The sequence below is a fragment of the Chelonia mydas genome, chromosome 11 (genome assembly GCF_015237465.2).
Source record: "Chelonia mydas isolate rCheMyd1 chromosome 11, rCheMyd1.pri.v2, whole genome shotgun sequence".
Taxonomy (NCBI): domain Eukaryota; kingdom Metazoa; phylum Chordata; order Testudines; family Cheloniidae; genus Chelonia; species Chelonia mydas.
The window spans coordinates 72,587,184-72,611,808 of NC_051251.2; the positions used below are offsets into that span (position 1 = coordinate 72,587,184).

At 41.1% G+C, this 24,625-nt stretch overlaps 1 protein-coding gene across 9 annotated transcripts in view; it reads left to right on the forward strand.

Annotated features, from left to right (window-relative positions):
* HDAC4 (histone deacetylase 4) overlaps positions 1 to 24,625 on the forward strand; it is a 459,989-nt gene that overhangs the window by 12,583 nt on the left and 422,781 nt on the right. For 5 of the 9 annotated variants that reach the window (XM_043525826.1, XM_043525825.1, XM_037912732.2 and 2 more), the window contains exon 2: positions 19,002 to 19,047. The exons of 3 other annotated variants lie outside the window; for them this stretch is intronic. The gene's annotated coding sequence lies outside the window, so the exon portion shown is untranslated. Of the gene's footprint in view, positions 1 to 19,001; positions 19,048 to 21,494; positions 21,566 to 24,625 lie in introns of those variants that run through there. One more of the 9 variants, XM_043525821.1, reaches the window with a different exon arrangement.

Consider the following 24,625-nt stretch of genomic DNA (forward strand, 5'->3'; position numbering starts at 1 on the left):
ATGGAAGGTCCCAGTAATCTTCTTGATTATAAATTCTCTAACTTTCCCATATTGTGTATTATGTTTAACTCTTTGAGGTTTATTAAAAAATATTCTCATCTGTTATGTAATGAACTAAGTAGCTTTTATCCACAAGACTGCAGGGAACTCTGTCTTCTTTATCTGTCAGATGCAGTGTAATTGTAGCTGTGTTGGTCCCAGGATATTAGAGAGACAGACAGAGGATGGGTGAGGAAATATCTTTTATTGAGCCAGTTGTCAAACAGAAGAACAGATTTGTGTGGCTCTAAAGTTTCTCTCCTATTCTGTTGCTCTGCTTACCTAGGCAGAGCATGTAATTTCTAAGAATGAATTCAGTTGCTCAGTGTTCTGTGGAACAGTGAAACTGACCATTTCTTCTTTGAGGGGTACTGAATGCACCTTGGTACCGAGATCCATGTGATCACAGGAACTACATCTTTCCCTGGAATTACTAGATTCTCCCTGTTCTCTGGTGGTACTCCCCCACTAGATGATGAGGACATTTCTTCAGTCCCTCAAATCTCAGTGCCGGGCTCTCCTACCTTACTTACCATTACAGGAACCCTCTTACTGACACCTACAGGGAGAGGGGTGATTCTTGGAGGATACACTTTGAAGCTCCTCCTCATTGGTATGAATAGTACCATCCTCTGTTCTGTATGGTCTCCTTCAGTGGTCATATTAGGACCCTTGGGCAGCCTACTGTCAGAAATTTTCTAGTGCCTCTAGCCTTGCTTGCTGGGATTATCTGGACAGACAGTCTCCTCCTCCATCTATTTCACTAGGAGGGTGGTGAAGCACTGGAATGGGTTACCCAGGGTGGTGATGGAATCTCCATCCTTAGCGGTTTTTAAGGCCTGGCTTGACAAAGCCTTGGCAGGGATGATTTAGTTGGTGTCGGTCCTGCTTTGAGCAGGGGATTGGCCGAGATGACCTCCTGAGGTCTCTTCCTACCCTAAGTCTATGATTCTATTCTATGATTCTGCTCGGCTATCTGAGCAGCAGGAGGAAGAGGTTACGGTGGAAAAGGATGCCACCTCACAGCTAATCTCTTCCAGATGAGGCCATGATGTCTCCCCCACTCTCCCTGGCTGATGACTTCAGACGGTTTCAGGGCCTTATGAAAGAAGGTGGCAGATTCTTTGCAAGCATTCCTTGAAGTCATAGTACAAACTGTTGGACATTTTACAAACAGCATCGTCTGCTTGACTGGCCTTGCCCATTTATGAGGCACTTCTGGATCCTGGCAACAGTACCTCCTACTTGCAAGTGTACTGATTAAGTATTCTGCCCAGCCAAGGGTTCTCAATTTTTATTTACCACCCTTCTCCTAATTCCTTGATCACTGAAGCTATAAGGTGTGGTGTGGAAGACAGCACCACACTCAATTGATGCCATACGACAAGATTCAAATATCTTTATTTTTTTTGAACATAAAAGCTATTAATTTGCAACCCTGCAGTTTAGGATTGCCTATACCAAGCTTTTATGGCAAAGCATAATCACGCCAACTATTGCAAGCTTCACTCCTTTATTGAACACCTTCCAGGAGAGCATTGAGAGCAGGTCCAAGCCATCATAGCTGCAGGTTGACTGCTTGCCAACACTTTTACAGGCCTTCCTGGATGTTGCTGACACTGCTACTTGTTCCATCTCCACAACAATTGTTACATGTCGGGCATCTTGGCTCTATCTCTCTGGATTCCATAGGAAGGTCCAAAATACAGTTGAGGATCTTCCTTTTGATGGTTTGAAACTTTTTACTAAGAACACTGAGTCATTTCTATGTGTTGACAGGCTCGAGAGCCACCTTGAGATCTCTTGGAATCTACACACCTGCAAGTAAATGGAGATCCCGGGTAGCTCAGAGATCCCACCCCATCCAGTTGTCTGGATTCCAACCCGAGCCTCTGAGGAGGAAACCAAGGTTTCAGAAGAATAGACAATCCACTAAACCTGGTTGAACTACAGAACCCTTTTCATTATTAAAACATCAATTTTGACAGACAGGTTGAGGATCTGAATCATCCCTGTTTTTTTGCTTCTCCAGTTGCAACAGTTTGCCCACCTCCCTCCCTTCAGGGACACACTCTCCCATTTTCAACTGTCATGAGAATAGATTACATCTGACAAATGGATCTTGGAAGTCCTAACATTGAGATGCTCCATCCATTTTTACCTCCCTTCCCCGACCCTCTTCTGGGACCCCTCTCTTGAGCATTTATTGAGGCAGGAAATCAACTTTAACATGGCCAAGAGAGGCATGACCTTACCTGGATGTCTGCCAAACAATCAGCCTTCTGGCTACTCCTCATCTACTTTCTTAAGGTGCTGGTTGGGTTCTTCAGTTTAGGAGTAAGTTACCTTCAAGGCGTGACTCCTCAGTGGTTCCTGGAAATAGAGACTGCTTGCTCTGTGGAAGTACAACAGGTATTGTTGAACAGCAGGACATAATCCACCCAAAATACTTCCCTTCTGAAGTGGAGATGATTCAACAATTGGTATGAACAGCAACATCTTCCACCTACTTATTCTTCCCTCTCCGCTGTTCAAGGCTTCCTTCTGAAATCAAAAGACAGGATTATCTTTTTCTTTCAGAATCCACTTGTGGCTATAACAGCCTTTCATTCCTCAGTTGAGGGATTCTCAGTGTGGCTAGCCCACTTTGAGATTTATCAAAGGATTGGGGAACCTTTTTTCCCTTAAGTGAAAGAATCACTCCTGTTTGGGATCTGAACTTCATAATCAGGTGTCTTTCATGAGACCTCCCTTTGGATTGATGACTATCTGTTCCCTTCTTAACCTATCCACAAAGATGGTTGAAAAGTTGAGGAAATAGGAGCACTAATGGCAGACCCATTCTTTATAGTATTTTTCAAGAACGTTTTATGTCTGTGATCTAAATTCCTACCTAAGGTATTGTCCAAGTTTCAGATTAACCAGGTCATCCATGTGTGTTTCCCCCCTAAAACCATACCAGATGAGGAAGGATGCTGTTTTATATAAACTGGATGTCAGGAGGGCATTACCTTTCTATCTGGACGTAACCAAGTCCTGTAGGAAGTCTCCTGGACTGTTCATGTCAATTGCTGACATCTAAAGGGTCCACAGTCTCCACACAGAGGCTCTCTAAGTGGATTTCTGGATGTCATTTCCTGTTCTGAATCTATTGTTATACAGCCTCCTTCTAGGGCATTGGCCCAATCCACAAGGGCGCACTCTACGGCACTGTCACTGATCAAGAACGTTTCTGTCGCTGAAGTCTGCAAGCCTGCAGCTTAGACTTCAATACACACCTTTCCCAAATGTGTGGTGATCTATTTTTTCCAGATTGGATACTGCCCTTGGGAATGCAGTCTTGTCTATAGTCCTGGATTCTGATCTGAAACTCCCCCTCCACCTGGGGGTATTGCTTGGTAGTCACCTGAGGTACCAGTAGGGACACTTCAAAGAAGAAAAAGTTACTCACCCTTTGCAGTAACTGGAATTCTTTGAGATGTGTGCCGCATGAGTGCTCCACTACCGGTCCTCCTTCCCCCTCTGCTTTGGAGTTTTCTCTATGAGACTGTGCAGTGGGGAAGGTTTGCCCACATACCCTGTCTAGCCTCTGCGTGGGGTATGAGGATGCATAGGGCACATGCATGAGCCAACGAGCTACTGAAGATCTCCAATCAAAGGTGCATAGTGTGTGTGCACACCTGAAGTGGAGCAGCCATAGGGATGCACATCTTGGAGAACTCCAGTTACTGCACAGGGTGAGTAACCTCTCCATTCTTGTTAATTTCACAGTTCAGCTTCTGAAGATTGTGGCTGTGGTAAGAGAACGCAGGTCTTCCCTTCCCTGCATATGCAGTCGGAGGAGCAAATGGTTTGAGTTCCTGTCTTGGCTGCTTATATTTCCTGAACAGCAACAGTGACTGGATTCTTGTGAACTTCGATTTCACTGATGCTGTCAGCCTGTAATCAGCAGCAGTAGAATGGACCTGAAATCTTGCAAACTTCAATTTTGTTGCTCCTGACACTGACCAGCAAGCCTCAGCCACTCGGGAATTGGCTTAGGACCTGCAGAAATGCATCCTGCAGAGTAGGCTTAATACTAAATCTTTTATTTAACTGTCTTTTAGTGCTTTGATCAGTGGTCTGTGGTGACTGTGAAAAGGGAAAGATTGTGTCTCTGCTTTTCAACTATAGTCAAGTGTTTGGAAGTCCTTTCTCCAGTGTAGGATCTAGAACTCTGCTAGAAAAAAAACCTATGAGTTAGACTTCTTTCTAAATCCAGTGGATTAAAAGCAGAGTTTTTTGGTAGTGAAAGCTCTTCCTCCTGGTTGTTTACTGAATAGACATTTGTCTCAGTGCCTCTGCCTCTTTTGTTTGGAATAAGAGCTTTTTACAGTGGATTCCTTCCTCTAGGAATTTAGTTTCTGTTTTCCTCACCCGCCTTCCCCCAGAGTCTTGTATTTGAAATGAAAAGCAAGGATTGGGGCAGATTCCTTTGTCACCAAAAGATTTTCTCCAACTCTTACCCATAGTCAGAGGTTCTCAGCAGCTCCTTATCTCTTCAGGATCGCTTAGAGACAATGACAGAGCAGTTCTGAACTAATACTACATCTCACCAGAGCCTGCGTAATGTCTCACAGCCTGCAAGCAAGTTCAGGAGAAGGGAGAAAAGTTTTCGATGCTGAAAATGGACAGTATAAACTCAGATGGGCTGATGGCCTTGTTGGAGAAATTGCACGGCAGATTCAGTGGTAGAGATGTGATTTGTATCATTATGTGTACTACCAAGAAGATGTGGGTGAACTCATCAACATTACTGAGAATTGGGCTGGCCTGTTCCAGGAGGAGCAAGACCCAGTTCAGTGCTTCACCGATCAATAAACTGATATTAAACCCCATCTTGATCCCATCATTGAGATACATTGCAGGACTGAACAAATGGCGACACTGGTTAAGAAAACCACAGCACTTTGGTGGTCCCCATCAAATCTTTCTGGCAGCGGAACCTTTGGGCCAAGTTCTGAAGGTACCATGGCTGGCTATACTTCTGTACCAGATGACTGGAGGATAGCTAATGTGAGGCCAGTTTTTTTAAAAAAGGCCCCAGAGGTGATCCTAGCCATTACAGGCTGGTAAGCCTAACTTCACTACCAGGCATATTTGTTGAAACTATAGTAAAGAACAGAATTATCAGACATCTAGATGAACATGATTTGTTGGGGGAAGAGTTAATACGGCTTTTGCAAAGGGAAATCATGCCTCACCAATCTCTTCGAATTCTTTGAGAGGGTCAACAAATGTGGGCAAGGGTGACCCAGTGGATACAGTGTACTCGGACTTCCAGAAGCCTTTGACAAGGTCCCTCACCAAAGGCTTTTAAGCAAAGTAAGCATTCATAGGGTAAGTAGTGGAGCGAGTCTGAGACATAAGTCCTTGTATCAGAGGCCTGGTGTGAGGCCTGAACTAAAGTAATGGTCAAGCCTTGCTAATATAAAGCAAAGTTAGCAAGAGAGGCTGTGAGCAGGCTCACCGAATCTGACAAGAATAGGTCTGGTATTACAAAAAACCACACATTTCTGAGAAGTGCTAGGTACAGGACACAAGCATAAACATATTCCAGAAAGGTGGTACCAGAACACCCTGATACCAAGTGGGTACAAACACATTCCCAAGAGATAACAGGAACACGTTGACCTCTCTTAAAGATAAGGTCAGGACGACAGTGTGATGGATAGAAATGTTTTGATCGAACCAACATGTACAAGGTAGATGGTGGTAGCTAACCATGTCAGCAGGGCAATACAGTAACTTGTTTGAATTGGTGCATAAAATGGAGTCTCAAAGAGTGTCTTTGGCTAGCCTATGACTGAGCTGGTCTATTGTGATAGGCATACATGTGTTAGTGGTCCTGTAGAGTCTATGGGATACTAGGACCATGCTTCATTAACAATAAACCTGACCGAGTTCCTTTGCTATTAATGAGCTTGTGGTTATTGGGCAGTTCCATCAAGGTCTGCTGTGCTAACTCTCTGCACAGAGCTGGGACAGCACACAGAGAGAACACACACACAGCCAACATCTGACAACAGGAGGGAAGGTCCCCTCATGGATTAGTAATTGGTTAAAGACCAGAAACAAAGAGTAGGACTAAATAATCATTTTTCACAATGGAGAGAGGTAAATAGTAGTGTCCCCCAGGGATCTGTACTGGGACCTGTGCTGTTCAACATATTCATAAATGATCTGGAAAAGAGGTAAAAAGTGAGGTGTCAAAGTTTGCAGGTGATACAAAATTACTCAAGATAGTTTAAGTCCAAAGCAGACTGAAGAGTTGCAAAGGGATCTCCCAAAACTGGGTGACTGGGTAACAAAATGTCATATAAACTGCATTGTTGATCAATGCAAAGTAATGCACATTGGAAAACACAATCCCAACTATACATGCAAAATGATGGGGTCTAAATGGGCTGTTACCACTCAAGAAAGATTTGGAATCATTGTGGATTGTTCTCTGAAAATGTGCTCAATGTGACGCAGCAGTCAAAAAAGTGAACAAATGTTAGGAACCATTAGGAAAGGGATAGATAAGAGAAAATGTCAGAATGCCATTATATAAATATATAAATTTATAATTTATATAAAATTATATAAATCTGTGGTACGCCCATGCCTTGAATGCTGCATGCAGTTCTGGTCACTGTATTTCAAAGATACATTAGGATTGGAAAAAGTACAGAGAAGAGCAATAAAAATGATTAAGGGTCTAGAACAGCTTCCATCTGAGGAGAGATTAAAAAGACTGGGATTTTTCATTTTAGAAAAGAGATTAAAGGGGGATATGGTAGAGATCTTTAACATTGTGAATGGTGTGGAAAAAGTGAATAAGGAAGTGTTGTTTACTCCTTCACGTAGCACAAAAACCAGGGGTCACCCAGTGAAATTAATAGGCAGCAGGTTTAAAACAAACAAAAGAAAGTGCGTTCTGTGAAGTAGTCAACCTGTGGAACTCATTGCCAGGGGATGTTGTGAACACCAAAAGTGTAACTGGCTTAAAAAAAGAATTAGATAACTGCATGGAATCTAGGTCCATCGATGACTATTAGCATAAGATGATCATGGATGCAACCCCACGCTCTGCGTGTCCCTAGTCTCTGATTGCCTGAAGCTTGGAGTGGACAACTGGGGATGGATCGCTCAGTAAATTGCTTTGTTCTGTTCATTCCCTCTGAAGCACCTGGTATTGGCCACTGTGAGAAGACAGGATACTGGGCTACATAGATCTTTGGGCTGATCCAGTATGACCATTCCTATACTCTTATGGTTACAGTGGCTGACAGGATCTGAGAGTGGAGGGAAGCATTATCCAGATTCAACTGAGCAGCTTGACTCCAAAGGCTCTGGATCAACTCTGTCATCAGTGATGGTCATTCCAGGGGTCTCCATCTCAGTTGCTGGAGCCAGCGACATAAGTAGGCAGTCTGCTCAAGTAGTCAGAAAGTGAGAAGTGGATGGTCAGGCCTAATAGTTGAAGCAGCAGTGGTCAGGCTGGGGACTGGAGCCAGGGATCAGAGCAGGAATAGGGGCAGGCACACTGGCTGGGGCTGGAGCAGGAGCAGTCTTTCAGAACCACTAAGCAGTAGGAGATACTTCTGGCGAAATTGCAACATTGAACAACCTAGAATGGCTGTTCTCATGGGGATCCTATATCCCTGGCCTTGTGGTCATCTGGTTAAATCTTCACCTGTAGATTGGCCTGGTTGATTATCTGAGGGCTCCAAGTCAGTCAGGCTCAGGTATGGCTCAGTAGCACTTATCAGGCTCAGTGATGATGACTCATTACGTGTGGCCTGGTGGTTGAAAGCTTTCTTTAACATGCATGTGCAGTGTTGCTTGAGATGGGCCAAGGTTTTTCTTTTTACGTATCATTTTAGGGCAACACTAATGGTAGGGACATTTTCCTCCTCACTTAATACCTGTGTAAAGTCATTTATCAGTTTGTGTGTTTACCATAATAACAATTCTCTTTTTATCATCAAACTGTGTAGAGTCACAACCTTTAAATATGTAAATGGTGGTTTGCTGTAGCTGGTGAATCTGATGTTCAGTGGCAGATTCAAGTATATGGATTTTGGTTTGTGCCACAAAACTTGAGCAAAACAAGTCATATGTTTGTGAAACAAAACAAAGTCCAACACTTGATGCAAATGTGAGGGAATGTCCCAAGTAGAGATGTTTCCAGCCACATCAGGCTATTCTCTATGGGCTTGAAGGTGGACTGGGGGAAAAAAAAATCAGGGACGATAACGGTGAATATTCGAGAGCAGGCAGTAATAGTAGAGCACTAGGTAGGTGCTTTTCTGCATGACTGGATCTAGACTTCATCCTACATGGCCATTGTCCAGAATATTGTTGTAGTATTAAAAATGTTATTTAATTTGAAATTACTATGTAGTCTCATTTCTGACTGAATCTCAGACTGGTGGTGGCAGTGGCATATTAGTTTATAATAGGGACTGAACTAAACACATAAGATCAGGTACATTGAAAACAAAGTGGAAAAATCCTGGCACAATAGACCAAAATGGAAGACTTAGAAGTTGCCTAAGAAATCATTATAGTTGAATCTCAGTAATAGTGGTCATAGTGTAATTGAATTCCTAGGGAGGAAAAGTGCAAAAAATATGCAAGAGGATTATGTTTTAGGAGAAAATAAGTCAAAAGTAAGGAAACTAAAGTCCTTACATTAATGATGGAGACTTTTTTTTTTAGGGATGCCATAAAACTCACATGGCATACATACTGCTACATGAACAAGGAAGCAGGAAGGCAAGAAATGGAGCTGGTGGCCGTCAGATACAGAATACAAGACTCCTGACACCAAATCCCCTGGTACAACCACTAGATCAGTAGTTCTCAATCAGGAGTACCTGTGCCCCTGGGGGTACACAGTGGTCTTCCAGGGGGTACATCACGTCATCTAGATATTTGCCTAGTTTTACAACAGGCTGTGTAAAAAGCAATAGTGAAGTCAGTACAAACTAAAATTTCATACAGACAATGACTTGTTTATAGGGCTCTATATAGTATACACTGAAATGTAAGTACGATATTTCTATTCCAATTTTATTATATGATAAAGAGAAAATAAGCAATTTTTCAGTAATAGTGTGCTGTGACACTTTCGTATTTGTCTGATTTTTGTAAGCAAGTAGTTTTTAAGTGAGGTGAAACTTGGGGTTACTCAAGGCAAATCAGACTCCTGAAAGGGCTACAATAGTCTGGAAAGGTTGAGAGCCACTGCACAAGATCATGCTCACTCCATGTGTTCAGTATTTGAAATAAAGTTCCAATCCACTCCATACATAGGTAAGCACAAAGACAATGCTATGCATACATTAAAGATGCATTTAACTAATTATAAAATGGTGGTAGAAGCAAAATTATTTGAGAGATTTATCTGATGTATGTGCCATAGAATCATAGTTTCCTAGGCCAGAAGGGAACAACATTAATCATCTAGTCTGACTTTCTGTATACCATAGGCCATTGAATGTTTTTCTGGAAGGTTCTATCTCGATTTTAAAATTCAGAGATGGAGAATCCACCATGACCCTTGGTAAATTGTTTCAATGATTAATTATTCTCACCATTAAAAATGTACACCTTATTTCCCATCTGAATTTGTCTAGCTTCTACTTCCTGGCATTGGATCAAGGATACTTTTTTGCTGCTAGATTGGAGAGCCTATTATTAAATGTTTGTTCCCCATGTAGGTACTAGTAGACTGGGATCAAGGCACCCCTTAACAAAGAAAGGTTAAGCTAGATAGATTGAGCTCCTTGAGTCTATCACTATAAAACAAGTTCTATAATCCTTTAATCATTCTTGTGGCTCTTTTCTGAACTGTCTCCAATTTATTCAACATCCTTGAATTCTGGACCCAGGATTCCAGGAGCGGTCACACCAATGCCAAATACAGAGTTAAAATAACCTCTGATCCTACTCAAGATTCCCCTGTTAATGCAACCAAAGATCACACTAACACTTTTGGCCACAGCGTTGCACTGAGAGCTCATGTACAGCTGATTGTCCACAATGACCCCCAAATCTTTTTCAGAGTCTCTGCTCCCCAGGTTAGCCTCCCATCCTGCGAGTATGGCTTTGTTCCTAGATGTATACGTTTATATTTAGCCGTATGAAAATGCATATTGTTTGCTTATGCTTAGCTTACCAGTGGATCCAGATTGCTCTGTATCAGTGACCTGTCCTTGTCATTATTTACCACTCCAATTTTTGTCCTCCGCAAACTTTCAGTGACTTTGTTTTCTTCCAGGTAACTGATAAAAATGTTAAATAGCGTAGGACCAGGAAGCGATCCTTGCCCCAAGACCCCCCCCTAGAAACACACCCTCTGGATGATGATTCCAATTGGTTACATTTTGAGACCTATTAGTTAGCAAGCTTTTAATCCATTTAATGTGTGCCATCTTAATTTTATATGTTTCTAGTTTTTTAATCAAAATGTCGTTGGGTACCAAGTCAAATGTCTTACAGAAGGCTAAATATATTACATCAGTACTATTACCTTTTTCAACCAACCTTGTAATTTCATCAAAAGAAGATATCAAGTTTGACAGGATCTGTTTTCCATAAACCTATCTGTGTTGATTTATTGAAGAATTTAAGGAGGGTAATATAGGTTATGAATGCAGAAAAGGAAGAAATGTTAAAATTTGTAGCATTTCCATCTAGTAATGGATCAGTACCATTAGTAGGATTCTTTTTGTTCCTAATATATTTCTTATTGTCCTTAACTCTGCTGGCCCTATGTCCCTCTGCTTCCCATAATTTTCTACAGTTCCTAGCTTTTAGTTTATATTCACTACTATCAACTTTCCTTTTCTATAAAATAGGTTTTTTTTTTTTACAGCTGCCTTCACTTTCCATCTAAAGCCGGATGTTTTTAACTAATATGACCACCTTCCTCAACTGTGGGATTGTGGCTTTTGGGGCATTTAGTATAGTATTCTTGTATATCTCCCAACTATCATTGACATTTTTCTGATTTAAATTCTTCCTCCCAGCTGATTTGGCTCATAATTGTTTTCAGCTTTGTGAAATTGGCCCTTTTATTCCACTAAGTAATATATATCACTGGTCTAGACTTCATTCTGTTTGCATGTAAATGTGATCAAGTCAGTCACTTGTACCTAAGCTAGCATTAACTTTTTAGTTCTGGGATCAGTTCTTCTTTATCTGTCAAGACAAGATCTAATTCCCCCGTGTTGGATGCAGTACTTTCTGAGCGCTTTTGTGTAAGAGTTTGACTGCATGGGGACTGTCATACCATATTAATGAGATAGTGTAGTAGTACAGCTAGACACTACTTTCAATTCTGGGGTCATGTCTAATGCTCTCCACATCCCTTTCTTCATTCTAGGGAAATGAACTGGCTTAGAAAGGCTGCTAAAAGGAACCCCAGGGAGCAGTGGGTCTGAGGAACCATACACTGAATTGCCAAAAAGGATGCACAATCAGATGTGTTTGAAAGGGGTATTGGATTTGGGTGCACTGACCCTGGTCAGGAAGGACACCCTCAAAAGGGCTAATTCAGCATAGCTCTGGAACAGAAAAATCTAGTGCCTGCACTCTTCAGCAAGTTCGCAGATGACACTAAGCTGGGGGGAGAGGTAGATATACTGGAGGGTAGGGATAGGTTCAGAGTGACCTAGACAAATCGGAGGATTGGGCCAAAAGAAATCTGATGAAGTTCAACAAGGACAAGTGCAGAGTCCTGCACTTAGGACGGAAGAATCCCATGCACCGCTACAGGCTGGGGACCAACTGGCTAAGTAGCAGTTCTGGGGGGACCTGGGGATTACAGTGGACGAGAAGCTGGATATGAGTTGCATATTGGGCTGTATTAGTAGGAGCATTGCCAGCAGATTGAGGGAAGTGATTATTCCCCTCTGTTCGGCACTGGTAAGGCCAAACCTGGAGTATTGCGTCCAGTTTTGGTTCCCCCCACTACAGAACGGATGTGGACATATTGGAGAGAGTCCAGCGGAGGGCAACGAAAATAATTAGGGGGCTGGGGCACATGACTTAGGAGAAGAAGCTGAGAGAACTGGGCTTCTTTAGTCTGCAGAAGAGAAGAGTGAGGGGGGATTGGATAGCAGCCTTCAACTACCTGAAGGGGGGTTCCAAAAAGGATGGAGCTAGGCTGTTCTCAGTGGTGGCAGATGACAGAACAAGAAACACTGGTCTCAAGTTGCAGTGGGGGAGGTCTAAGTTGGATATTAGGAAGCACTGTTTCACTAGGAGGGTGGTGAAGCACTGGAATGCGTTACCTAGGGAGGTGGTGGAATCCACATCCTTAGCGGTTTTTAAGCCCAGCTTGACAAAGCTTTGGCTGGGATGATTTAGTTGGTGTTGGTACTGCTTTGAGCAGAGGATTGGATTAGATGACCTCCTGAGGACTCTTCCAATCCCTAATAGTCTACGATTCAGAGCAGTGAATGATTTTAAAATTAAGGGGGAGGTCTAAAGAGGATTGAGTTGAAGCTATAAACAGATAAGACTAACCATTAGAGAGGGGTGTGTGTATATGTATAACATCACTTGAGTGATGAGGTCCCCCCTCATGAAGATCAGTTCTAAGTTTTTAGTGCATATTAGACAAACTCCCTGCATAGTTGTACTGTTTTTTTTCTTTTCTTTTTGGTACTATAAGTACCAAAGTTGCGAGTAATGGGTAATGTATGCATTTCCAAGTACTCTCACTCTTTTTAAAGAGCCTGGGATTTTAAAGTATATTAAAGACTGATGGGGCTTGCATTGCTAGTATTGCAACATAAGGTGTTGTTTCTCTGTTCCAGACTGTAAATATTTATCTCTGCTCAAAGTAGAGCAACCGCTACTGAGAACTGATCTGGCATACTTAGAGGTTTTCCTTAAGGAATTTGTTTCCTTTTATTTAGTGTTATCATATATTTAAATTCCAGTGCCCTCATGTAGAGCACTGAGGCTTGTTCTTAATACTGGCAAAGAAAACTCAGATTCCGAAACAGTCTGTAAATACAGATAACTGTAATTTTCTGAGCATATGCTGTCCTGGAATTTCACACCCACACACTGGTCAAATTGAGGAAATGATACCAATGTTTTAATGTGGATGCAAGAGAACCATTGATGGAGAAGCAGTGATTGCAGGCCATGTCAGTTGGGGAGCTCTCCAGCAGTTATTGCAGGGCAAACCCGGAATGGGGGAGATTGTAAGAGATCATACAGGAACAACTTAAATCCTCCTGAGTCAAGTATCACATACTTTTTTGCCTGAGGTCTCTCCTTTTTGCAGGGTGTGGGGCAGCATTTCAGGATAGCCCACTGTTAAAGCAACTATCTTTTCAGATTTCAGAGTAGCAGCCGTGTTAGTCGGTATTTGCAAAAAGAAAAGGAGTACTTATGGCACCTTAGAGACTAACAAATTTATTTGAGCATAAGCTTTCGTGAGCTACAGCTCACTTCATCGGATGCATTCAGTGGAAAATACAGTGGGGAGATTTATATACATAGAGAATATGAAACAATGGGTGTTACCATTCACACTGTAACCAGAGTGATCACTTAAGGTGAGCTATTACCAGCAGGAGAGCGGGGGGGAGGAGGGGAGAAAACCTTTTGTAGTGATGATCAAGTTGGGCCATTTCCAGCAGTTGACAAGAACGTCTGAGGAACAGTGGTGGCAGGGCAGGGGGGAATAAACATGGGGAAATAGTTTTACTTTGTGTAATGACCCATCCACTCCCAGTCTCTATTCAAGCCTAAGTTAATTGTATCCAGTTTGCAAATTTAATTCCAGTTCAGCAGTCTCTCATTGGAGTATGTTTTTGAAGTCGTAGAGCTTGGCTGTAGACAATGGATCCCACCATCAACCTCAGCCTGGACCAGTCCACACAAGAGATTCACTTCCTGGACACTATGGAGATAATAAGCGATGGTAACATAAACACCACCCTATACGGGAAACCTACTGACCGCTATTCCTACCTACATGCCTCCCAGCTTTCATCCAGACCACACCACATGATCCATTGACTACAACCAGGCTCTACGATACAACCGCATCTGCTCCAACCCCTCAGACAGAGACAAACACCTACAAGATTTCTATCAAGCATTCTTACAACTACAGTACCCACCTGTTGAAGTGAAGAAACAAATTGACAGAGCCAGAAGAGTACCCAGAAGTCACCTACTACAGGACAGGCCCAACGAAGAAAATAACAGAGAGCCAGTAGCCATCACCTTCAGCCCGCAGCTAAAACCTCTCCAGCGCATCATCAAGGATCTACAACCTATCCTGAAGGACGACCATCACTCTCACAGATCGTGGGAGACAGGCCAGTCCTTGCCTACAGACACACCCCCAACCTGAAGCAAATACTCACCAGCAACCATAAACCACACAACAGAACCACTAACCCAGGAACCTATCCTTGCAACAAAGCCCGTTGCCAACTGTGTCCACATATCTATTCAGGGGACACCCTCATAGGGCCTAATCACATCAGCCACACTATCAGAGGCTCATTCACCTGCACATCCACCAATGTGATATATGCCGTCATGTGCCAGCAATGCCCCTCTGCGATGTACATTGGTCAAACCGGACAGTCTCTACGTAAAAGAATAAATGGACACAAATCAGATGTCAAGAATTATAACATTCAAAAACCAGTCGGAGAACACTTCAATCTCTCTGGTCACTCGATTACAGACCTAAAAGTGGCAATACTTCAACAAAAAACCTTCAAAAACAGACTCCAACGAGAGACTGCTGAATTGGAATTAATTTGCAAACTGGATACAATTAACTTAGGCTTGAATAGAGACTGGGAGTGGATGGGTCATTACACAAAGTAAAACTATTTCCCCATGTTTATCCTCCCCCCACCCCCCCACTGTTCCTCAGATGTTCTTTTCAGCTGCTGGAAATGGCCCACCTTGATTATCACTACAAAAGGTTCCCCCCCCCACCACCACACTCTCCTGCTGGCAATAGCTCATCTTAAGTGATCACTCTCCTTACAGTGTGTATGATAACACCCATTGTTTCATGTTCTGTGTGTATATAAATCTCCCCACTGTATCTTCCACTGAATGCATCCGATGAAGTGAGCTGTAGTTCACGAAAGCTTATGCTCAAATATCTTTTCAGAGCTTATCAGTGCTGTTTAACTGAACCAGTAATTGACCAATTATTAAAATGAGTTTTTTGTCATGTTAGTTGAGTCTCTGTGGAGAGGTCTGGAAACATATTTTTCTCTACACAGCACTTTTGGAATCCTCATTCCATGTAAGGCTTATTTCTAAAGAAATACAAATCGCCTTAAATCTTTGTAGCAGTTTACCTTTTGCAGTAACATGAAGGGCATTTTTTTAAAAAAAATCTTGTCTGGGAAATGGGAGACTTCAACCTGGCTACAGTTCTTTTGTCTTTACAATTTTTATATGAATGGTATTGTTTATGAAGCATGCCAGACTGAAGTCCCGTAGATGCAAAACAAGTGCAGAATAGTCAGCTGTGCTGCAAGTTTTGACACTTTCCACTGCTGTAGGGCCTTAGCTACAGTAGCTCACGAAAGCTCAAGCTCAAATAAATTGGTTAGTCTCTAAGGTGCCACAAGTCCTCCTTTTCTTTTTGCGAATACAGACTAACACGGCTATTACTCTGAATTCAATCTTTGGCCTCTCTGCCCATCAAGTGTGCCAGTTGTGCTGGTAGTTTTAGTGATGTGCATGCATGCTCGTCCACTAGGAAATGGACTAATCCAGTTAGTTTAGTGAATAGAAATCAGGTAGCAAGTACGTCAGGTCATATCTGATCAAGTTTCCATTCAAGCCACTGTGTTCAGAGCCATCCTGTATGTGCCAGCACAAGGGGACTCAAATATTGTATCCAAAAGGAATTCTAGATTTTGTCCTTTGGTTCAAAGGTGCTATATAAGTAAAATGAAGTACCATAGCCTCTTTCCTTGGATCTTTAGTATCCTTGTGTACTATTTCTGTATTCTTCATTAGGTGTTTACCCCCTCCGCCCCCCCCCCCCCAAAAAAAAAAAAAAAAAAAACCAAACAAAGAAAAACCAAAGGACAGAAATCCTTTTGGAGGTGGCACACGTTTTGTGTATATGTTGCCTTCTCTGAAAGACTAACTTAAAGTAAATATTAAAATGAGCCATTTAAATTGTAATTCTAATCTTACAAACTTCTTCCATTTGTGGGACACAGAATTTGTTGCCATGGTGTCAGTGTTCTTTAGCAAAAAAGCATTTTCCTCAGTCATTGTGGAAACACTTTTTTTTTTTAAACATTGTATGGTTCATCCTTTGGCACTGTCACTGATGTCTTCAAGTTTGTATAGATCGCTTTATAATTTTAACATCTGCAGAGCAATTAAATTAAGTTATTGCTCTTGCTATTCCTCTATTTTGAAACCAAATCTCTGGGGAAAAACCTCTGTCTGACCTCATCACTTCTTAGTGGCTGAATAGTTGTCAAGGAAGAATAAGACATTACCAGTACTGAACTTTCATTGGTCGCCACTCCTCTGCTGTATTTATACATGACTTCAAGGAATTATTCAGGAGACTTTTTTCTGATCAACATTTCTTGGGAGCATTTTTGTGCTGGTGAGCACAGCATAGTGCAGTCCCCTTCAACTACAGAAAGGAAGGAAAAGTCTGACAGCTTTTAAATAAAAAAAAAAAAAAAAAAAAAAAAAAAGCTTCAAACTCAGGGAATTTTCCTCCCCCCGCCCCCCAGTGGAATTTCCATTTGTTATGGTGGGAGTCACCAGATGGTGCTGTTACATATAATTTTACAAGTTCTCTCTCAATGTGCAAGCGGTGGACAGACTTGGGGGAAAAAGTGTCATGCTGTTAGTTTTGTGATATAGGTTATTTGGGGGAAGCTGTTTGCCATAACTTCTCTAACCAGGCATTGGTGTTTTGGACTGAGATTTTTGCCGTGTGCCCTCGCACCTCATTTATTCAGGGACTGGTGTACATAGTGAAAATAAAGTTTCACTAATAAAATACCCAGACTCCAGGTTGCTGACTTCTCATCCAGTGGGGAACCAACCTATAAGGCCCAAACATCTGCTACTGCTTTGCAGAGGGGGTGATACTACTTCTCTGTATATGGGTCTAGTGATACAGTAATTTAAGCTCTTACTTGGACTTCTGGATTACTATGAAGTATTGCCATATTAAAAATATGTAACTGCTAATGTTATGGGAACTGCACTAATAAGATGGTGAAAAATGGAGAGGGTGCTAATATCTTCCAGTTCTTCCTCTGTAGTGTCCTAATAGTTCTGTTTTGGACGTTGCTTACATCAAAATTGAAAATGTGTGCACGCACATTTCCTGTGCAGGTGAAAGTGATAGTTTCATTTTAATGTTGAAAGCCTAGTATTTAAGGGGATATAATCTTAATTACCTGGGTGCACATTGTACCTTCTTGTGAACTCTCATACTGTTTATGCACTTGAGCACAACAACCAATATTGAGATAGTTTAGCTCATGAGATATAAGAACTGAACACTGAATAGTGCTTCAGTTCTGGCAGGTGTATTTTCATACTATCACATTGTGCTCTTATAATATTTGAATACAGATGGTTTTGTTATACTGTGCTCATCTGTTTTACTGATGTGGAATATTATGTAGCACTAGTAAATGGTAAATTGGAGCAATAAAAACTTCATACCATTTCAAAGTGTGATTCATAAATACTTGACTGTACTTTGAATTGCGGCAATCTTTTGAGAGTAGAGAACTATTTGCTCAAGAGTGAGAAGTAAATATGATGCTTCACTTTGACCAAGATGGATTTAGTTCCACACTGCAGTTTGATAACTTGCTTACGTGCCATAATTTTCAAACCACTAAAATATACTAGCTTCTTGTAGGGTTGAGCGAGATGACCTATGTTTTCACTCGCTGTTATGCATGCAAATACTGCCTCTGCCTCTGCCTCTTTTCTGTCCCTCATCTCCATTTCATAACAGAAGAGTCTTCATTTTTCTAGAATCTACATCTTTTTAGCCTGAGCATGCTTTGAATGCAGATGTGTTTAGAGCTAAAGAAGCATATTTGTGTTGTGGTTACTGCATAATAAGGATATTGCTAAAATGTAAATTTCATTTTAAGAAAATACTGAAATGAAGTCCCAAGGAGTCATTTGTCTTCTGTACTGTAGCATAACTAGCTATACGTTTTCATTGTGGCATTAGAGAAAGGTGTCATAGTGTAAGCAATGGTTGTTAATCTCAATTTCTAGGCTATGTTGCCTTCATCATAATGTTACATATTAATAATAGTGTGTTCATGGTGACAGCAATAAGACTCCAGATTATCATAAAAAAACAAGATTTTGAAAGTACATTGTATCCCTATGCACCCCCTTTTTTCAGAGTAAAACAGAAATTGGTTCATAAAGCAAAGGGTTTTCTGTTTTTCAGCTTCCTGGAAACTCTAATATTAGATTTAGTAACTAATAGCTGTGGAACATGAAATCTAAGCTGTTCTTTCTGTCTTATCACCCGAAAAGATTACCTCCTTTGGGTCTTCATGCTAATCTGGAACATACAAAGGTGTCTGCAAATAATGCAGCAAAAGAATAAACAAACAGAACACGAATGTATGACTTTACTGATATTTTGGTATACTGCAACAGGCAGAAGTGAAAAGGAACAACACAAAGCTTAAACTGCTGTGACGCTCTACTTCTAGTCTCCAGGAAGGAAAGTTGAATTTAAGACGCGTGCGTGTCTGTATGTACACAGTTAACTAGTATGAAAAGCTATAAATGTAGCTGTGTACAACTTAATGTACAACCCCTTAATGGGGGCAGGGTGGATCATGGAAATTTATTTAACTCACATGTCTAAGCTAGAGCTTTAATCCTCCTTGTAGGTGGTGATTGAAGTCTGTCAGATGTTGGGTGATAAGTGAATTAAAGGTAAGCGATGTCTTAAAATCTAGTCAATTAAGAAAAGGTAAAAATACCATCAGATAATCTTTCCTTGAATTTCGCTCCCAGTTTTTATGGTTTTACAATCCAATTTTCTATTTGTTTTTTTAATTTCCTATCCCAGTTCCTGTGTGAAAGACCCACACAAACAGGGGAAACTGATGATATCAAGTGCAGTCAAAAGCACAAAGTAAACAGAAATTATTTTTCTATACTTCGAGTTAAATAGTAATCTTGGTGTTACTTGTAATATCTCCTATGTAAAACTGTCAAGTGTTTGATGGTATCACTTTTAAAAGTGACTTGCAAAGGCCTCTTCAAAAAACAAAAAAAAACTTGTGCACTTTTTTGTTTGATAGGTAAGCAGGCAGGACCTAGTGTTTTGAGGTATGCTCTTTGTTTGTTTGCTTACCATTAGAAGTAACAGCAGTGTGAATGCTGCTCTTCCCAGACTTTTGCTGGGCTATTTGGTGTGTATTGTGAGCTCTTGCACCTTAACTGAAGGAGTGGCAGTGCTGAATCTTTTAACAGCTACTCCTGTCCCAAAATGTTAATTAGGCATTGAAGTAAAATAGGTGGTGGTAACAGTTTAATATTCAGATAAAAATTCCTGGCCTTCCTATTGCTTGGCTTTAGCTCTCTCTATTGTCATGAATAGGGCCCTACCAAATTCACTGTCCATTTTGGTCAATTTCATGGTCATAGGATTTAAAAAAAAGTAAATTTCATGATTTTAGAGATTTACAGTGTTGTAACTCTAAGGGTCCTGATCGAAAAAGGGATGGCGGGGAGGGGGCAAAGTTATTGTAGGGGGGGTTGCGGTATTGCCACCCTTGCTTCTGCACTGCTTTCAGAGCTGGGTGGCTGGAGAGCAGCAGCTGCTGGCCAGGCGACCAGCTCTGAAGGCAGCGCCGCCACCAGCAGCAGTGCAGAAGTAAGAATGACATGGTATGGTATTGCCACCCTCACTTCTGCGCTGCTGCTGGCGGGGTGCTGCCATCAGAGCTGGACGCTTGGCCAGCACCTGCTGCTCTCCAGCTACCCAGCTCTGAAGGCAGCGCAGAAGTAAGGGTGGCAATACCGCAACCCCCTCTAAAATAACCTTGCAACCCTCCATTTCCCCCTTTTGGGTGGGGGCTCCCAATTTGAAAAACGCTGGTCTCCCTCGTGAAATCTTTATAATATAGGGTTAAAGTACACAAAAGACCAGATTTCACGGTCCGTGATGCATTTTTCATGGCCGTGAATTTGGTAGTCAAAAATTCACTAATTCTTAGCCTGGAAGACTCTCTCATAGCTAGGTAGAATTTGAATTTTTTAAGTTGTTTTATATTAGAAATTCAAGCTGTCCCTCTTAAGGAAGCAAAGGACACAAGCCAACTTTGCAGGTCACCTTTTAGTATGCTTGGTTCAGTTTCTAGTGGACACATGGCTTTGTCCACTTGTCTACTTAATTTTTTTCTGTGATGATGGGTATGGTATATTACAATTAGCAGCCTAAGCAGGTAGGCCAGGAATTGAATTGAATTGTATAGACACAAAACTATCCTTCATCCCTGGAGTTGGTCTCTATAGATCCTGCTTGAGGCACATTAGTACTTTGGTATGGGAAGCTTACGTTGTCTTGGTTCAGGTTCAGTAAAGCCATGGATTTGCGAAGATGATGCTCCAGATAATCCCCATGAAAAATCTGCTAGAAAGGGAATAAGTTTATGTAAGAATAAAGCTGAAATAACACTATACATATTGTAGAAAATGCCACTAACCACTATTGAAACTTCAGGCTTAATCAGTGTGAACTGGCTTTTTAAATTCCCATTTCATTGGCTTTAAGTTTACCCATGTGACTTACATACTCAGGGCTGGATTAAGACCTTTAGAGGCCTTAAGTACTGAAAAGATTATGGTGTCCCCATATGTAATTCAAAGTAAAAACAATACTATACCATAAAATAAAATTTTTATTTTTCAAAATGACACAAAACTTACATGTATGCTGAAATTAAAATAGCTTCTCTCTAGATTTTCTGATTGCAAAATTCTGGATAAGTTCATGGAAGCTGACTCGATGAAGCATGTCCGCTTCCATACACAATAGGGAAAGTGAATCAAGTCTGTCCTGATACATTGTTCTCTGAGGGTTTTGTATTCTTTTCAGCTGAGAAAAAGAGCGTTCTGTTAGAAAAATACGTAGTGCGATCTCTACATTTGGAAATACATATTGTATTCCGTCTTTCAATATTGTGTCATGAAGTTCAATGTGACTGAATTTCATTTTTCCTGTTTCATTAAACTTTGAGCACATATAACAGTGGAACTGCCGTACTTCTCCACAGAGATTCATGTTCAAGTCAACAGGGTATGAGTCAACTAGCTTTTGGGAACCTCGTGAATATTGTTTGTCAGATAAGTCCATATCGTTTAGAAAAGAAAATCTACTTGATACTTCTTTGTACACTTCAGTTCTCCTCTTCATATGAGCTTCAAGTGTATCAATTATAGCGTGGTAAGTAGATACACAAAATTTGTCTCTAGGATTCAATGCTGTTTGTTGCACTGCTATCATTTGCTTGTTTTTTCCTGATTCGCTTGCGGGACTGGGCTTCTTTGTAGTTAGTATAAGGCAGATATCTTTCGATATGTCTTCGAATCTTTCGAAATCATTTCTCAAAGTGTGTAAGTGGTCTGCTAATGATTGACAGAGGTCTGCACATGTTTTCAAATCCAGTTCTTTTTCTTGGAGAGCTTGACTTGTGTGGTAAAAGTGTTGTAAAATTTCATTCCACATGGTCAACATGAATACAAACTCTAGTTCTTGCATCTTGTTTGCAGTGTTTTCTGCCTCTCATATAGTTTCTCCCTTTTTGTTGTTGGTCTTCAGTTATACTTTCTAATGCATCCACAATCTTTGAGTAGGACTCCAGAATTGCATTTGTTGCCATGGCATGAGCCTCCCAGCGAGTATTAGAAAGAGATTTCAATACAAGATCATTGCCCAAATATGTTTTAAGAACTACCCATCAATGTGTTGAGGCAGAGAAGAATGTATAAAGTAACTGGATGGTTGAGAAAAAACTTACTGCCACCGGACAACAATCAACAGCACTGCGGCCAACAAGATTGAGAGTGTGTGCAGCACATGGTATGAATATGACCTATTCTGTTCTAAAAGCTTCTTCTGCATTCCTTGATAACGCCCTGACATGTTGGCAGCATTGTCATAAGATTGACCTCTGCACTTTGAGAACTCTGTTTTGCAAACTTGGCACAGATAATGCAGTACTTGATTTGCCATTTCTTCACCCAGTGTGGCTTTTCAAATTGAGGAATGTTATAAATCGTTCAACTGGTCTTCCATCTGTAGGAGACACACATCTTAGTACAATGCTCAATTGCTCAATACGTGAAAGATCAGGTGTAGAGTCGACAGATAAACGAAGTACCCAGCAGTACTTACTTCATCCACAATAGCTGAACGAACTTTGTCACTCATTAGACCAATGAGTTCATTACATATTGTCTTGGATAGGTATGATGGGTTACCTTTGCCAGCATTCCCATATTTTGAGATATGGCCTACTAAAAATGGGTCAGACTGAGGCACAAGCTCCAACAATCCCAAGAAATTTCCATTCTGCAATGATCCAAATGTGTCATTTGATCCCCGGAAAGAAAGACCACATTCAGCTAATGTTTGAATAACAGCTATAACATGCTGCAAAACATGTTGCCAGTATTCACGCTCCCCTTTGATTTGTTTTCCAATTTTTGTGTCAATCCAAAGCCCTGTCTTCGATTTAGATATGTCAACATTGAATCTCCTGTGAGTAGAGCTATTTTCATGTTGTTCAATTAAAACAATATTCCGCCAGTCACTAAATCCATCTGTAGCAAACCGGGATGTTGAAGGTTTATACGCAAAATGTTTGCAAACAAAACAGTACACATCACCTGTTGATGGTGAATACAGTAGCCATTCTTGAGTGTATTTCTCACCATTCTCTTTCATGCCAAAAAATTTTTTTGTGGACAATATCTTGTTTGTTTGCCATTGGTAAAAGTCTGATGTGATTTCTCAAATGGCCCAGTGTGGTGTTTACAATCATTTGGTCCACGATCTATCCAGTAAGCTACACCATCGGTACTGAAATCAACCCACATACCAGGATCTTTTCTCCTATTTACAGCATGAGCAGGTGGGGATAAGTAATAAAAAGAGAACAGAAAAACGGGGAAAGAGTGTGGAGTGTAAGGAAATCTAACAAAGTTCTGATTTTTCCCATGATGACTACTTCGATGCTTTTTTTGAAATATCAAATTTAAAAAAAATAAATCTTTTTTGGTGCCCCTGCTTTGCTGGTGCCCTAAGCACGTGCTTAGTCTGCCTATTGGGTAATCCAGCCCTGTACCTACTGTAGCTTTCCCATTTTGATGTTGACATGCAACTGTGTCAGACATTTTTCATGCACTGGTGTTGAGAGGAGTTGTAGTACTATATTGATTTTTGCTGTGAAAGGAAAGCTGTAGTTTTGTTCAGTGCTGCATTCTGTAAATTGATGTCATGCCTCCTATTGACAATTTAAACAGACTTTAATCAGATTTTTTTTTTTTTTGAGTTTTGTTAGTGGCTCCCTTATTGTAAAACCTGTCTTTACAAAAGGAAGTCCAAACTTACCATAATTATAATGATGGTATCTGCATTTCTCTGTTCTAGAGGCTGTCAGAGAAAATAAAAACAAAATAATCAAAATGGGGATAACTGTTATGGTAATACACAAAAGCTACAATCCTAATTGGAACTCCATTGCGTTAGGCCCTATGTAGACACTGTCCCTATCCCAAAGAGCCTTGTCTAATTATCATTTATCATTGGTGTGTGTTGTTAGCAAAGGTAAGAGGCAGTGCGAGAGTTACAAATGATAGCTAGGAGGGAGGATTAGTGTCCCATTAAGAAGATTATATGGGGAAGTGTGTCCAACTTAATGTTTGCAATAGTTCAGACTTTTTTAAAATTGGAAAGATTCTCTACCAAACCAGTATCCATTTATGCACCTTTAATATTTACCCTCTGCCCCTGCAGAGGGTGATCATGGGCATGCTACCTGCTCTTAGGTAGATATAGGTTTTCCACTTTCTGTATAGATTGTTAATTACTCTTCTATTTAGCATTAAATTATATTTTGTAAAAATACACATTAGCTCCCAGCTCCTTCAAGACAGTGGTGCCGCCCCCTGCGGGATGCCTGCACATTGAGTGATTAGGCCACAGGGTACCAAGTGTGCTCTACCCCCAGTAGGTGTGGGTGCCTGGAGATGCAAGAGGGCCAAAAAAGGAATCAATCTATGGAGCATATGCTTTGTTGTTACACTGGTAAAGTGCTCTGAAGGTGTCAAAAGCCTTTCCCACACCCAAGTCAATTTTCCAATCCATGGAACAACTTGGAGTCCAGAACTGTTGACAAGAGGGTATCTGGGGCTGTCATGGGTCTGCTCTTGGCTGCTGGAAGAATGGGAGGTTCTTAAGGCTGTGTCCCAAAGTCCAGGCTCCTCCAAGAAGTTGAGGCAT